General features: G+C 40.7%; 1 protein-coding gene across 1 annotated transcript in view; it reads right to left on the bottom strand.

Annotated features, from left to right (window-relative positions):
• The window catches only part of plxnb1b (plexin b1b), a 160,370-nt gene extending 148,597 nt beyond the window's left edge, over nt 1–11,773 (bottom strand). The window contains exon 1 of the mRNA XM_033626645.2: nt 11,608–11,773. The gene's annotated coding sequence lies outside the window, so the exon portion shown is untranslated. The remainder of the gene's footprint in view (nt 1–11,607) is intronic.
• Nucleotides 11,774–17,180: the final 5,407 nt, after the last annotated feature.

Here is a 17,180-nt window from a genome sequence, read left to right on the forward strand (position 1 = left end):
TGCAGTAACACTAATGAGTATAGGATCTAAATGAGGCCATTGCCATTTGATTGGCTTCTACTATACAGGCCATCGGGTCACTGGGTCGTTATAGTAATCAGTTTGTTGTTTAAGATCAATAGGAAGCAGACTGAACATGTATAATCAATAGGGGCCTGGGGAGGACAGGGTCACTATGGTCTGATGACATCATCAGTATGGTATAGAAAAAGCAACTAGATGGGGATTTGGATTTGGAAGGAACAATCATATAAATAAATCCTGGTTTGACAAACCAGCAGGAGTATCTGAAGATTTAGAGTTTTAAAGTATTACATTTTTAGTTTGAAATTTTTTCTGACTGGTATGGCTACATGGCTGAACTGTCTGAATCATTCATCAAATAATTTGAAAGGAGAAAACAAGAGATTAGCTTTGTAAAGATGGAGAGCTTTCAATGTGCTGTCACTGCAGCCAGTCACACTGGTTTCCCATCTTCTCATTTCATCACAACCCAAGAGGTAATATGAACAAGAAAATGCATCTCATGCATTCTGCATGAGATGCATTTTGCATGCATGCTGATAGCCAAAATTGCAAAGCATTGCTGAAAATACAGGAATCTTAAAACACAAATGCATTGCACTGCACTGCTCAATAATCTGGAAATTGATTTGTAAAACTGGCACAGCTGGAAACTTAAGTGCATGAAGGAGCTAAGAGTTAAAAGAAATTGCTAGAAAAGCTGGTAGCTGATCTGTAATACTGTTAAAAGGTGGAAGTTGAAAACTTAAACTATAAAGGCCGAAAGAAAAAAATGTTTTTTGCTTTAAAAGCATAAAAGGCAGAAAAAAAGTTGAATGCAAGCATAAATTTCCACCATGGCTGAGCCCGCCTTCAACCTGAGCAGAGGTTGAATCAGGCTAAATAACTCAAAACACCTATGGAGGTGTGCAGGGCCATTAAAGATTTTCAGAAACACTTATTACAGATCACAAAGTATCCAACAACAACAGGTAGGCTACTCAGTGTAACTCATCATTCCAATCCTTAAGGGGACCTCTTGTGCTTTTCATCATTTTTTGTCATATATATCATATTACCATTTTGGATGTTCATATTAAATGTGGCTTAAGTTTCAAATAATGAGGTAAACTAATGTAAAAGTCAGCCCAGTGAGCAAAAACCTCAGGCTGCAGACCATGCTGAATACTCTTCTACCTAGGCTCCTGACCGATTCCTTTTTATGGTCATTTGCTCCTGGCATGCTACTGCATGTGTTACATTACATACACTGCTTCTACATGTAGCTACATGCTACTGTCAGGGAAACATGTAACCTTGGTTGCTGATGTTGTTCATTTCTTCCTATTCTCAGATCATATTCCTGCTGGAACATGTACGATTGTGTTTAGAAGCTTTTTATTGAGATTTTTCATGTTAGAAAGTGCCGCGATTCTTCTTTACAGTCATTCTCCAGCTGCAACGATGGTGCAGAGACCATGGATGTATAAAAAGACCTGAATACCGCACTGAGGGCAGGGGCCCTGTTCATTACTATGAATGCTGCTCAGTGGCGCATGAAGCCGAATACGTTCAACAGCCAAGTAGGTTTGCAGTGATATACTGGTTTCAGAAAAAAAAATTGAAGATTGGAAAAAAAATGCGGGGGATTTTAAAAAAAGAAAAAAATTATGGCGAAAACGTAGTTTCTTCCAACACTAGAATTAAGATAAAAATATTCACAAACGAAAAAACACTAATTGTCGGTGATAAGTAGTGTTTAACTTTTGATTGAACATTAAATTAAAACCCTTGGCACATACTGCAGCACAATCAAACAGATGCGCAACTCAGAGCATCAGAAGTGTCTCTGACACCAGACTCAGAGCGGACCAGTGGAACTGGAAAATGCATATTTTACATCAATAAAATCTATTTTATCATTATTTTGAGTCACATTGTTGAAAGAATTTAGTCGTCTGTGTTCAAGCAGGATAATAGCAGGTCTCCATTGTGCGTCAGGCTTTCTATTTTCTTGTCGGAGATTTTTTCTTTTTTAATTACTACTTACATTTTTCAAGTGATTTCCCAAATTTGTTGTTGAGTTGTAATATGCCAATTGCTTTTGGCAAATCTGGCACTCTGCTTTCTGGGGGTTGTCGGGGCTTATTTTAAAGTGCAACCACACATCTGATGACCTCTTGTCTGCCAGCTCTTAGTGCGCTCGTTGTCAGTATCAGACTGGTGGGGGTTAGTGTTGCGTTTAAGGCCTCCCCCAAAAAAACAGAAAAAAAGCGCCGGAGCTTCGAATTTTTTTTTTCACAATCGAATCCCATGCCATCGAACGAAGCTTCGAATTTTTTGGGTCAGCCCTACATATTTCCATTAACAAAATAGTTTCAGGTTTCAATTAAAGTAATAAAATGTTTGTTCAACCAAAAATAACCCTTTTGTTGTCATTCCTTTAGGGTCATTCTGACTGACAATAATAAAAATTCTGTAATATCACAATACCATAAAATCTTAATATTTTCTGAGATCGTTATCATACCATGAAAATCTGTTACAATTGCAACACTACTGCCAAGTATAAAATTACTCAGATGACGGGCACTGCTTCCACACTGTGCAGCCCACGGAGCAGGCACACTAGAGACTTCTGCCGGCTGAATCAGCTACTTCCGTTTTAGCGCTCCACTAACTTGAATGGGGAAAAGATTCAATCATGCAGCTCTTCTAGACTTTCTAATTGTTATTGGATTGGATAAAATAAATCCCAAAAGTGAAACGAGTCATTTTACAGGGGTTGTGACACTCAGAAAAATGTATCCACTTATTTATAGACATCTCTTTCGCCATGTAAGTCAATGGCAAACAGTCTTTTTGGGTGGCAGGGCATCACGTGATGGTGTTAATACAGTTTGGCCACTACAAAAATTGGCTTCAAAGCCTGGTGCACTTCCTGAGGGCCTGGCAGAGACATTGAGATGTGGAGGACCCAGAAACACTGACTAATCAGAGCAGACTTATGGAAGGGGCAGCTTAAGGAGACAGGTGCTAAAACAGAGCATCTCAGACAGAAGGTGAACACAAGTGTTCCAGCACAAACATGATAAGGAAAATGAAGTGCTTTTTGATCATTATTAAAGCATGTCAACATGTTATAGGAAAAAACCCAAACCACAAGTATGAAACTGAAGATAAGAATAGTAAACTAGAGCACTTGGAGAGCGCAGACCTCTGCCAAGCAGCTCTAATTTCCTGCCATTTTATTATTTTAGCCACTTCCCTTCAACCCATCATCAAAATCCGTTCAGAACTTTTCGAGTTATTTTGCAGACAAATAGACAAACAGACCAACACCAGCGAAAACATAACCTCCTTGGCGGAGGTAACAATGTGCAGATAACTGTAACTTAAGCTCATTCTAAAAACTATGAAAGTCACATGATAATTAACAACTGGTCTTAACTACTCCAGTGGAAACAATGTCTAATGTGTTTCTGTAAAACACAGCAATAATGTCGAAACAGAAGGGGCAGTTTGTGCTGTAAACGTTTATGGCGCCCTTTGCTGATCATCACTCCTGCTGAGTAACACATGAGGTAAACCCATCAGGCTGCATTTGGTTTCCACTGTTAAAGTTGGCCTCTAGTCACTGTTTTATCACCTCTGTTAATTTATGTTATCATTAAACACAACACTGTTTTCAAATGTCTGCAATAACCAAAGAAGATGCAGGTTAATAATATTATATTGCATTATTTTGGCAGAATATTTTGATTTTTTCATCAGCCAATGGATGCTTGGAGTCTTTGCTGTATGATGTCACACTGCTGAGGCAAGATAACACATGTAAATTTTGAAAGGGGAAGTTCTGCTGGGGAATTCTTTTCTATGTTCACATGAGTATTTTATACAGTAAAACATATTTACACAATATCATTACATTGTGACCACATAAGTCCACTGTGCGTCTCCAAAGGGGGGGGGGGCTGGTTTAATCAGCACGATCCCTGCAGGTCCCAGGACTTGGGTTGTAATGATGTTTCAATGGAATGAATGTTAATGTCTGACGTCACAAGATATTCTACCAACTATCTGTCAATGGGACGGCACGGGGGGAGAAGACAATCAAGAAAAGGGGAGAAATGAAGAAGAAAAACAAAATAAAGTAATATTTAAATTGCAACAAATATACAAGATACAAATAAAGGGTAAAGGGATACATTTATGATTAGACTTTTGCTAAAAAAGGTACTTCCAGTCTACTGATGTGTTCACACTGATTGACAATGCAACAGAGTGACCAGCTATATCCTCGCTGAGTCGCTTCTGAAGTATTGCTCAAGCACTCATTGATGTAGTTACACTGTCACAGGCTTGTGTGTGTCTGCTACACAGCACCTGGACTGAATGTCATCTAAAGTTTGTATTTGGTCAAAAATATGTCTGTATGTATATGTATGCTTTTGATCAATGTCTGAGCCCTATTTCAACATCACATTTCACCGCCCCATTGCATCCATGTGTGCATGGCAATGCACATAACTATAGCATAGCATCAGCTAACCAAGCTAAATAATCATACGATTGGCTGATGCTTCATCATGTCATGGGAGCACTGAAAAAGTTGAGATCAGCTCAACTTTGATTTGTAGCACATCAGGCCTTGACTGTCATGACATGTCAGCTTCATTAAAATCATAGCTGTAAATTAAAGCAACAACAGATGTAAATACACACAGAGACAATACATCTGTGATCAGTTCCCTAATTAAATTTTTAACAATTTTTTCAATCTTTTCCTCTTTTCCAATTACTCATTTTATTTAATGGATGTGATCAATGTAAGTGCACTCTTCCTTTAAAGTCAATTTTTAAAAAAAAAAAAAGCTAACAAAATAAAAGACGCCTGGTACATTCGTTACAGGCCTATCAGTTTGTAGAACAGTTTGAACAGTTAGAACAAGAGGCTGCACTGCAACGTGCAAATCACTCCTTCTCGTGGCTGCCTGCACTTTCCCTGTCCTCGTGGCTGCAACTTGTGCTCTCTTCATCTACTACTTCATCGCCACTGCTGTACACAATTTAAAAACTAAAACACCCATAATTCATGTAGGAACAGCTGCAGCCAATGTGCAGCCGGCGGGAGCTACAGGACGACTCAACCACCATGATCAGTTTTTAATGTTTTATCAGGCAATAACTAGTGTAATTTTCGGGACAATTAGGGCAGCATTTGGGATTCGGGACAACTGCTTGGATTTTGGGACTGTCCTGAATTTTTTTACGTCTGGTCACCCTAATTGCTAGTAGCGCCATACACAGCATACTGTAGAAATGCAATGATTCCATATCGCAATGCACCTTCTCGTGGGCATCCCAACCCAACCTGTCTGACAAGTAAGTGATGTTAGCTAGCCATAGCTAGCTAACATCACTTACTCACTTACTAGCTACTTATCACTTACTAGCTACAGCTAGCTAAGCAGCAACCTAGAGTACTGTGACCTGCTCTCACTGGATCAAAGTACATTTTGAGATCAACTAAGCTACAAACAGTTGAAAGAGGGGAGAGCTATCTGAGAGACAACAAATGCGATCAGTGACAGTGGCAGCATGTGGCACCTGTCAGGCACCTGCCACACAGAGGTCAAGCTGAGCTGCACCACAGTGACACTGTCAGCAATCAACCCATGTCAACTAGGAGAGTAATGTGCACGGTACGTTACTTAGGAATAAAAAGAGGGTTGGTTTTTCATGACTGTAGCTGACTATAAAGAGTCTTCTATTTTCCTTTTTATTTCAAAAAAAAGAGGAAATCATAATCTCATTGGTAGCAGTAATTATATTAAAAAAATGAAAAACAATAAAGTAGAACAGCTGTTCTTAAACTGATGTAAGGTTGCTGACCTGTTGGGACAACACACCACAACAAACTATTTAATATGAAAATTATTTTTTGAGGTGAAAATGTTAAATATAGCCCCATGACATGATGTTATCACGATACTTAGGTAAAAATACAATATTATAGTGGTGCTTAAAGTGTTGCAATAGGCTGAGTAATGCAACAACGTAAATTGCAATTACCTACCTTTTTTTTTTACTATGGATTATGTCGTCACAGGAAAACTTTGTCAATATCTATTTTATCTAAAATGTTTAAGTTTACAGTCTGGTCATCTCACTTCATTCATTTTTGCAAACTGTATCTAGTGGGTTGAAAAAAAAAGCAAATGATTTATTATTATTCTAATACACTACCAAAAGTTTAAATTGTATATATAATATTAATAATTTATATAAGAACAAAATCGATACTTAGGGTCTGTATATCGATAGGATACTGCCACACATAATATTGCGATACTATGTTGCTTTGATTTTTTTTTTTCCTCCACCCCTAGCTTTCAACCAATTTCTGAATTTGCAAACAAAATGAACAAAAGTAGACTGTTGTCATCTTACCCGGACAAGTGACTTTTGGACCTAGTCAAAACATGTAAATAACAATAATTTACCATCCTTCTTATATGGCAGCTGATCTCGTCCTCTGCTTGGGGGGTAAGGAGCTCATGGACCTCAAATGAGGTCCGCAAATGGGGACGTTTACAGCCGCTGTTCTTCTTGGAGTTAGCTGCTAACTGCTAAGAGCTCATCTCTCTGCCATTACAGCCCTGTGGTGACAAAGATGAGAACAGAGATAACTGTCCTTTGTGTCATCCAACTAAACTTTTACCAGTGTGGTGTAATCCATTATAATGCTGGATTTAAAGAGTAACTGTCATTATATTTTTTTCCATCCAACATCCACATTATCTTGTGTATCACTCATGGAACAACTACAAATCTCAGAACTGAACTGCTGAGTTACATGAACTTAAGAGGCGGGGCAAACAACACACCAACACACACACTCACAACCCCCCACCCTCAGAGTGCTCCATAACCCTGGAAACAGAGGCCTGGTTCATTTGCAGCCAGATTAAAGCTGTTGAGGTGGAGCGGGTGGAAAAGATTATTCCTAGTAAGCAAGAAAAAAACTTTAAGCTCTCCATTAATAACATGAAGAGAGTGTTATTTATAAAAGCTGCCTCAGGGGCTCATTGCTATACACACACAGGTCTAGTATGTTGTAAGCTATTACATTACAACTTTCACCCTGCCACAAGCCCAGCGCTGTGTGCAGATAAACAGCACATACTCTGGACTGAGTTAGTGGCACGGTGTGGTTCTGGTTTTATTCACCAGGATTACAGTACAGTAAACGAGGAATGGAACCAAAATTTCAGATCGGCTTAAGGAATGTCTAAATCAAAGCCTTGTAAATCCAACCCAGTGGGGTAAAAGTGCAGCCCGTATACTGCGACACTGTGCCACAGCTCAGCTTACCAGCAAGTGGCAAAGGTTGCCAGGAAACACTGTGGGCTCACAGTGCTTTCACATTCACACACAAATGCACAAACATACAGATGCAGTCACATATTCATACTAACATTTCAACATGAGTCTGAGCACCTCTGTGTTGTTAGAAGCTTCAGTGGGCAGTAAAGTACTGTTGAGGGAGTATTGTGTCGGTGCAAGCTCAACAAAGCCCTGTGACCCCTGACCCCAGTGGGAGTGTGAACCAACAGGAAGTGTCATAGTAAAAAGACACATGATAGGCAGGTTGTAAAATACTGCTCTCCTGAGGCAATATGTCTACTGTCTGTAAATGACAAATAAGCAGCACTTTATCAGTATAACATGAGGTTACCAGTAGCCACTGTAGCCATCACAGAAAAACAGCAATGATAGCAAGAAGTTATAAAAACAATTTGATCATTTTGTAAGCCATTTATTGAGTTAGAAATACCAAACTTCTACTGGCTTTTCAGACGTGAAGACGTGCTGCTTTTCTTCGTTTCATTACGCTGCAAATTGAATACTTTCACTTTAGCAGGTAAGCTTCACTCACTAACATTTTCCAGAGCATTCAGCAGCATCGTTAACCTGGAAATCCAGATACCCCGCCCCTAGCAAATCCAAATTTGTTAGGGGCGGGGATCTGGTCCCGACGAGCAGAGCCCACTGAATCGCCATCGGACCAATCAGATCAGTCTATTTGACAGAGGCGGGCTCTGGGCGGGCGTAACATGAGGAGGACAGTGCTGTGCCGTAGGAGTCGAAAAGTAAACAGCCAAGATGACAGCTGCCTAAGGACCACGTCCATTTAATTTAGCTTTGGAAGAAACGCTAAGCCAACTACACTTATCTTTTTCCTTGAGAAAGGAACAGAAGACTGCCCTAGAAGCCTTCACTTCCAGGGAGGACATTTGTGCTGTTTTGCCAACGGGATACAGCAAAAGCATATCAGTTAGCCCCACTGGTCGGCAAACCAATAGGGCTTACTGCAATGAATACGTCACCTTGTTTTTTGCTCTGATTGGCCATCATGCTATCCAATTGCATGCAGCAGCATTTAATATGCCTCAGTTAGTGCCGCCCTTTGGGTAAGAAGGGTGTATCGGTGAGGGCCAGACTCAAAATCTTTCTAGATTTGAGTCTGGATTTCCAGGCTACAGCATCGTATCAGCCCTTCCAGGATGTTGCCATGTGACGATAGCAACAAGTAACGCAAATTCAACCAATCCCTGTCAGTTCAGCGCCACCATGCAACTTTGTCCAAACACTGCAACTTGTCTGCTAATTTGACCAGTCATCATGGTTTTCCATGAGTTTTACCAATCATAGCAGTCCCCTGCAAAAATGTCACCAAACTCACTTACTTATTTCTGAGTGTGAAGATGCAAACGTGCGACACAAAGGTGTCTCACACTTACCAACAAATATTACTGCTAAAGACGCCACAAAGCAAACCTCTGATGCTTCGCATGAAAGCAGGTAAACTGTTTTGCACTGTTTGTAACATTGTGATAGAAGACAAACCCTTGTCTACTGCAAAACACAATTACTAAAACAAATGGACAACAGATAAGACAGATTACCATGACAGAAGCTGCAGCATCCACATCTTCTGCAAGTGCTGAAATAATCAAGAGCAATTTTAACACAGAGATCGCATTATAGGGCTGCTAAAAAGTCCCTTTTCATTCCACCTTTGCATTTTTACACAGAACCTATGACGGCGGCATCATTACACTCCAGTGTGTGATTACAAACAGCATCCTGGCATTGTGGAATCAAAAGAGGCATGACGAGCGTGACATGTAAAACAACAGCAGCAGCTTCTAGTTTGACATGTAACTTAAGCCTCGGCAGCATTTTGTAAACAATTACAATGGCATAACATGGCAATAACAATTTACTGTCCCTGTTATATGGCAGCTGATCTCGTCCTCTGCTCAGAGTGTAAGAAGCTCCCAGACCTCACTGTCTTCCCAATTTGCAGACATTTTCTGCCACTGTTCATGTCATCAAAATGTCACATCTGTCCTGCCCATGGTCCTGTCCTGCAGACTGTCCCGTTTATACAGTCTTCATTTCAGCACTGTTACTACCTCCCATTGCAGCTTAAAGGCAAGAAAAGTCTGTCCCCCCATTCTGTGTACATACCTTATAACTATATATATATATACATATATATATATATATATATACATACATACACATATATATGTACAGCATGGCGAGGTATCATAATGGTGTGATATTCCCATGTAGAAAAGGCAGTTGAAAAGGGGCTAAGGGGAGTCAGATTAAATATGTGTGGTTAGTGATAACATTAGTGTACAAATCTAAAACTTACTGGAACAATATGCCTTTGATTTGTGATGAATTATGCAAAAAAACTCCCATTTATTATACATTATTTTTGTCATTTTCACCTGCTCCTGAAATTCAACTGCAAAAAATCCACATTAAAACAGTGAAAAGCTAATTTGTTTTAGAAAAGCTTCAGTGAAAACAGGCATTTTAGGCCACATGCAACACTCAACATACTGAAGGGATTGACTTCATCTAGTAGATTGAATACTTTATCTTAAGTTTTGAAGTTGACAAAATAAGCAATTTGTCTGATCATTTTAATCAATGTAAAGCCATAAACCAATATTATGCCTGCTAGGCTTAAAGGCGCTGTATGTAAGAATGTGGCCAAACCGGTTACTGCACTCAAATTCAAAATACTGCCACGAGTCTTGTCCACCCCCCCTCCCCTACAGATTCGAGGTTGCTGGACAGCGGCACGCTGGAGACTGATTTGTTTGCCCACAGGCAGCTGCGTCGATGGTCCTTGATCTTCGGTTTTCCAGCGGACCGCTCGAGCAAGTCCGGCTTCTCTGCTGCTAACACTGCTGCCGGGATACAGCTGAGGAGAAGCTGGCTGCTCATGCTGGGACACTGCTAATGCTGCTTGCCGTGCTGCTGTAGCTCAGTCGTAACTGTAACTGATGCTGAGACTCTACTGACTGCGTGACTGGTAGACGGCGGTGGGTGGCGCAACAGGCCAAAACACAAATTCAAAACATAAACAAGATTTGTGGACTGCAAAAATTTTTTTTAGATGCAAATATTCTGGCCATACTATTGTTGTCGGTGAGATCAGTATGTTATATGAACATTATTCCTTAGTCTCTGTGACATATTAGGAGGATTTTATGACTATTTCCTTTAGATTTCTTACATATAGCTCCTTTAACATTGGAAATTCCAAATTTAGGACATTCTGGGGTTTTTTTTAAAACTACCGATTTTGTCATTTTTGTTTTTACTTTTCCTGAGGGATTACATAACCCACTATGACCACTGCTTATGAGACCATTTTAATGCCCACTGTGTTACTTCAAAGGTCATGGCTTCTTTTCAGCCTGGAACAGTGCATACCTAAAGCTAGGTAAGGTCATTTCAGACATCCCTGGAACATTGTTCTGTACGAGTGGAGTCCAGCAGCAGCCGGCCAAGGTCCTGAACTTTTAACACGCCTGTCCAAGATTCGTCTTTAGCTTTCCATAGCAACCCCCTTTTTCCCAGGACAGAGGGTCCCTCCCCCAAGGACGTTTAAAGGGAGTTGGGGGGGGGGGGGGGGGGGAGTGAGTCGATTTAGGGGGAGCTGTCTTGAGAAAAAGGGCGTTTCTAGGGAAACTAAGCGCTCACTGTTCTCCAAGGGCTTTCATGGTTGCCACTTGGCAACAGTCAGCTGTCGGTATTTCAAAATGCAGCTTTTCACGCTCGCCTGCGTGCCGCGAAAAGCCACACACACACTCTCAAGAAGTGAGGAAAAAAACGCTGCTAGTGTCACCATAGCAGATGCCTCTTGTATTGTTGCCTCTGGAGTCAAAAGCCAAAGCTATAGCTGTCTGACGTCATGTAAATGATATTCAATTTCAAGCACGCTTCTAAGTCTATTCATTTCAAATCATAAGCCAGGAAGAATGGCCACCTGTCCCACTGCAGCTATGCAATGCAAAGAACAATGCAGCAAGAACAAAATTTCACACTGATAACCTGTCCCTAAATTTGCCCATAAATCTCGAAGAATAAAATCAACATGTTCTAACAAATGCTTGATTGAATGTCAACTTAACAAAGTTTATTTCAAAGTTATTTGGATGCAAAGCGTGGACGCTCGAGGTTATCTTCCAGATGGTGGACACTCCCTCTTCAGCCACACCCACTCACCTGTCCTTCCACTGAGGAGACAGAAAAGTAGTCTGCAGTAAACACCAGCTGTTTTCCAACTGACAGACAGCGGAAGAAACACTCTCACCCTCCTTTCGCTCTCCTCCTCTTTTCCGCTCTCTCCTCAAGGTACGCCTTCATCTCTCTATCTCCCCACTTCTTCCTCACAGAACCCCTCTCTGATTGGCTGGTCTTTTCAGCCTCCTTTCCAACAAAAGAAACAAAAGAGGCAGGGCCACCCTCCCTCTTTTCCCCCCTTCAGAGACAAGAAGGGACTACCAGACCTACAGACCACCCCTTCCAAAGCTGTAAAGACGGAGAACAGCAAATTGGTCACATGCAAAATTTTTACACCAACACACAAACTACATGCAAACAGCATTCTAGCATGTTACAGCATCTCTGTGGAGCATGTACAAGAATGTGCAGGTGCAGAAGAAAATACAAAATCAGAAACTATCCATTGTCTGTTTATTATGTCTACGCCACTTTGTTTACACATTCTGGATAAGTTTTCCAAAAACTAAGGCATGCGCAGTCCAGCCCAAAGTGAGTGAAAAATGTGTGAGAGGTTTCATGTGTGTGTTGTGTTCAAGTGCTTCGAAAGCTGTGGGAACTAGTTGGAGGTTTAGACCCTGGGACTGAGGAGATTGTCACGGGGTGGGGCTATGTTGGCAGCATTACCATAGCCATTTTCCAGTGTGGTGCCATGTGAAGCGGTCACAAGTCCCATTCCACTGCAGAAACTTTAAAACACATAACATGTAGTAGGGGTGTCTAATTGATAAAATGTCTGCCCCCTTGCTAGTCAGCACCAGAAATATTAGTTGGTTAAACCCATTATAATTTAGATGTTGTTTTATTAACTTAAAAGTGACTTGCTATCATTTCTGTCAGATAATCTGCAAGATTCCTTGTGCCCTACATTTCAGAGGCAATTTATTCATCTCAGATGTTATTTTAGTGGTATAGTTTAGTTTTGACTGAGTTGCCTCATGTTAACATTCATACCGCATGGCGCAAAGACTCTCGTACTTGAGCAGCATTTAAAATCCGACATGGTTGTTGAAGATTGTGATTAAAGGCTTCAAAGGGCTCTTAATGAAGACAATATTTTTTTGGACAGTGTTTCAAATACTTAACCATAAATTGCGCAAAATTTTGACTGTTTTCTGAGTGTTTTCCCTTTTTTTTTTTTTTTTAGACTAGACGACTAGTAGGGCATTAACAGAAAAGTCGATTTGTCGACGTGTCGACGTCAGTGATACAAGTCGACACCCCTCGAGAGGAGTCGACAAGTCATGTGTTTTTTCCCTCTCTCTCTCTCTCTCTCTTTGTGTGCTTGTGTACGGAATGCCATCGCTGCCTCTGATTGATTTACGCTAATACTTTATCCTTGACTAAAGTGAACATACCCGTGAAAAATCCCCACGATGTGAAAAATACATGCCGAGCAGTCACTGGTGCGCGGAGCGGAGTCCGTGCAGTCCTAAAATCTGAGCTTTGCGCGCACAGGGCTTGCAGACATCCGCTTTGAGTCCACGCGGACCTCCACAGAGTCCGTTCCGCCTACTTTCCGCCCGAGTATGTTCAGGCCTTGACAGACACACATCACATGTGTGGAGATACTTCACTTTCCTCCACCGTGTCAATGTGATGACGTCATCAAATGACTTGTCGACTCGACTTTGACTTTATTGACAGATAAGTCGACCTGAAAAAAATCAAAGTCATTAATGCCCTAACGACTAGTCTTAATTAAAATTTTTGTTTGGTAGACAGGGCAATTAGTCGCCAGGAACATTCCTAACATGTAGCCATTATATTGGGTTCTGCTTTCCTTTCCACTGCTTTTCACCTGCCTTGAGGACAAGTTTACTGACCTAAATTTTGGCATTGCTCAGAAGGTGATACTAAATGCAAGTGCCAGCTACTTTCAGGGGTTGATGGCAGAACTTACAATCATGACCATTTAAGCAGATGTGTGACTGCTATGACAAAAACAAAACAGTAACCACCAACTTTACTCCTGCATCTGTATCAACCAAACCAACCAAATGCTACATGTTAGTGGTGTTTGTGCAGTGGGAAAAGGAGCTAAAGAAGGAGCTAACACAAAAGCCTCACCAGGATCTCAAAAACTGAAACTATGGAAAAGCCCAGGTTAAAGTAGTACTTCACTGCTGGAAAGATGGCCTTTTCATAAAACTGGGCTGTCTCTGAAGTAGAAAGATACAAATACTTTTGAAATTGGAGCTAGATGACCAGAGAAAACAGAGAAAAAGGGCTGTGGCATTCGCTTTTGCTCAGGAGGTAGAAAACCCACAACTACCAGAATGCACTGCACCTCATAATGCAAACTTGTCTATTTGACACAATGGTGGCCTGCTGGTAACATCTTATATTACAGTTAAACAACAAGCTAAAACATGTTTTTGGAAGCATTTTAGGTAAAAAAAAGGGCGACACAGTAGAATCTTGGTTTTTATTTGATCAGCCCTGTCTAGTTTTACCAATTGATCTCAGTTTTTTCAGCCTAGCCTTTTTTCTGCCTAGTTTTTGCCAATATTACAAAGTCGCTGTACCTCCCGACAAAACAGCTCAGTTGAATTTCAACCTGCATGCGCGTTTTTTCAGCCGCACATTGTTGAAACAGGGCAGCTAATGTTGCTGTAGTGGGAAGTTAGCGGAGTGAGATGCCTGGCAGGTGTTAGGCCTTGTTTTATCTTGTAATGTCATTGTTTACATACGGCATGCGTTTTAGCTGCTGACCCATATTTTCTCAGGTCCCGTTTATACAACAACGATTTCAACTGAAAACGGTAAACTTTAGTTGCGTTTTGGCTGATCGTTTACATGACAGCAGTGTTTTGGGTGCCTGAAAACGCAACGTTTTGAATATGGGTTCCAGACTGCAGTTTTTTGGAAACAGGACCGTCTCCATTGTCATGTGAACATGCAGATCCTCTGAAAATGGAGACTTTTTGCACATGCGCATTACGGTTCCAGTCACTAGGCATGCGCAAGAGAGTCGACAATCAAAACAATAATGGCGGACTCCCGAGCTCTGTTTGTGCTGCTCACCCTATTAAATTTCTCTACGCTTCTACAGCAAAGTGTAGATTTACTGTAGCAACTCCACCTCGTCGTCTGTCCAGACAAATGTTCATGCACTTGCCGTTTTGTTTTTTTATACATCACCTATCTGTAGAAGGATTTGCATGTGCGCAGGCGCGTGTTGTTTCATTGCGAAGTCACACTGCCAACTACTGGCCTGGCATGTATACTGCAGCGTTTTTGGTCATTTTTGCGGATCCGTGTGCACAGCAATTGTTATCAAAACGTTGTCGCCAGAACGCGGAACTTTTTTCAAAACGAAAATGAGAAACAATTCCGTTTTCAGCGGACCGTTTTTGTGTAAACAATCCTCAGAAATCAAAAATATTTCCATACTGCTGATTTCTTCCCGAGTAAATAACATTATCCTCATCGTCTTTCTCTTGGCTGCTTGCCATCTGCCTGCCGCTGTTTGACAGTGACACAGCCTTCAAAATAAAAGCACATTCTAAAGATGACGATGATGATATATGTTTTCACTTTGCATCGATGATACTGGATCGTTGTTTATTGAATCGATATATCAATCCAGATCGATGGATTTTTACACCCCTGCTGGTAAGATGGGGGGTACTCTACCACAGTTCATTCACACATACTAGCCACACTATTTTGATACAAAGCTGGTTGAACATCGGCGAAGTACCCCTTTAAGTTCGAAGGTGCAAGGAAATTCAAGTGATTGAAAGTTACAACAGATTCTTTTTGGCAATGTGCTTTTCATTAAAAAGCTGACACTTTGCTGTGTAGTCAATGTACCATGTCATATAGTTTTTACACAACCCTCCCATGGTAATCAGGCATATTTTATCACTACATTACAAATGCACTAATTAGAATAGCCCAATTAATTGCTGGAGCCAGTTCTATCAATATGCCAGTATAAGAGTTCCATGACGATGTTCTTCAAAGCGCTCTCCAATATTAAACAAAATTAGACTGCATTTTATGATAATGTGCATTTCTCATCAAAGGGGCTCATCTCTATTTACATATCAAAGTGTATCATCAAAATAAAAAACAAGTTAAAAAAAATGAATTAACAAACTTCCTTTTTTGTGGTATTTTTTACAAAGCTGTATTACCAGTTGTCACTCGTTTACCGAGCTGCTTTAACATTGGTGTCCACAGCAATGCTATAGCTTTTTATTTTTGGGAAACAGAGGCACAGACTAGTACTCCTGTTGGGCAGTGACAGTAAGGTAAGTTTAGGGTTAGAATGTAAATTGGAGTTAAAAGCAGGGCTCTGATGACTAGGTTTGAAAAGCAGGACGTTAAAAAACAATTTCACCCTCAAAGACTCTCATGCTATTAGATATTATGAGTCCATGATGATCACTGCAATCCAGAAACTCAGTGATGAGATTACCTTGCTGTTTAACAGCTTTCAGTTTTTGTTATTTGTGTTCTATGTTATCAGGTACGGCACTCAACACCAACCCAGGAACAGGTCTAATCATGGTGTATACAACTGGGTTTTACACATAGGAGACAGTGAAATTGATATTTATATTAACTAGACTACAAGAAATTGACAATGATAGGAACAATGTATTGTCCCTAAATACTTACTGAGTAGCAATCTAACTGTGTCCATAAAGTACAGAATCTATCCATCTAATAATGTGTCTACACTGATCAGGGTTTAAAATTAGAGTCCATTTGGATCAGATTTAGATTAGGCTTTAAGACAGTAGAGAGGATTAAAGCTTTAGTTTAGGGTAGAGGAAAGATGTCTTTATGCGACGGACCTCATAAGTACAGAAGAACAATGGCGTGCGCATGTTTGTGTGTGTTCACTGCTCCCTCTGCCCCCACCTGCCCCAGGTGGAGGTCTCATTTTCTCATTGCAAGTGCAGTGACAAAGCTCTTCTCCATGTCACCCAATCTCACTAGCCAGGCCTCTTTCTCTGAGGGCCTTCTGCAAATGGCGGGTTCAGCTCCACACACAGATGGGAAATGATATGGGAACCTGTGTATGCATGAATGCAGGCATGAGGGAATACTGAGAAAATGAGAGCTGCAGAAAGCTAGGAGGGATGAATTGTGTAAAGGAAGGCTAGGATGAAATTGCTTGAGTTTTGCAAGAGAGAGTGATGTATGGAGGTTACAGAGGGATGTGATTGAGAAAGAGACAGCAGGGTATAAGGAAGAGAAAACGGATCAGATCATGCTGAATGTCTTCAGTAAAAGCCACTAGTTCTTGAAGCATCCCCTACCACTGTAAACTCCCCTATCTAAGTTTTCCTTCAACTATATCCTCAACGTTATGCAATACAAACACACAGCTTCCTGTTCATTTAAATTATCCCAGAAATTAAAAAAAATTCTGATTGGTATGACAGATGGCTTTTAATGCAATGATGTCCTTTAACCTGAAGGGCTGGATACAGCTTGGTCCAAATCAGACTCAGATGCAGACATGGACAGGGTTAGTGTTCATACTAAACTTGGTG

Source organism: Epinephelus lanceolatus, chromosome 1, assembly GCF_041903045.1.
Source record: "Epinephelus lanceolatus isolate andai-2023 chromosome 1, ASM4190304v1, whole genome shotgun sequence".
NCBI lineage: Eukaryota > Metazoa > Chordata > Actinopteri > Perciformes > Serranidae > Epinephelus > Epinephelus lanceolatus.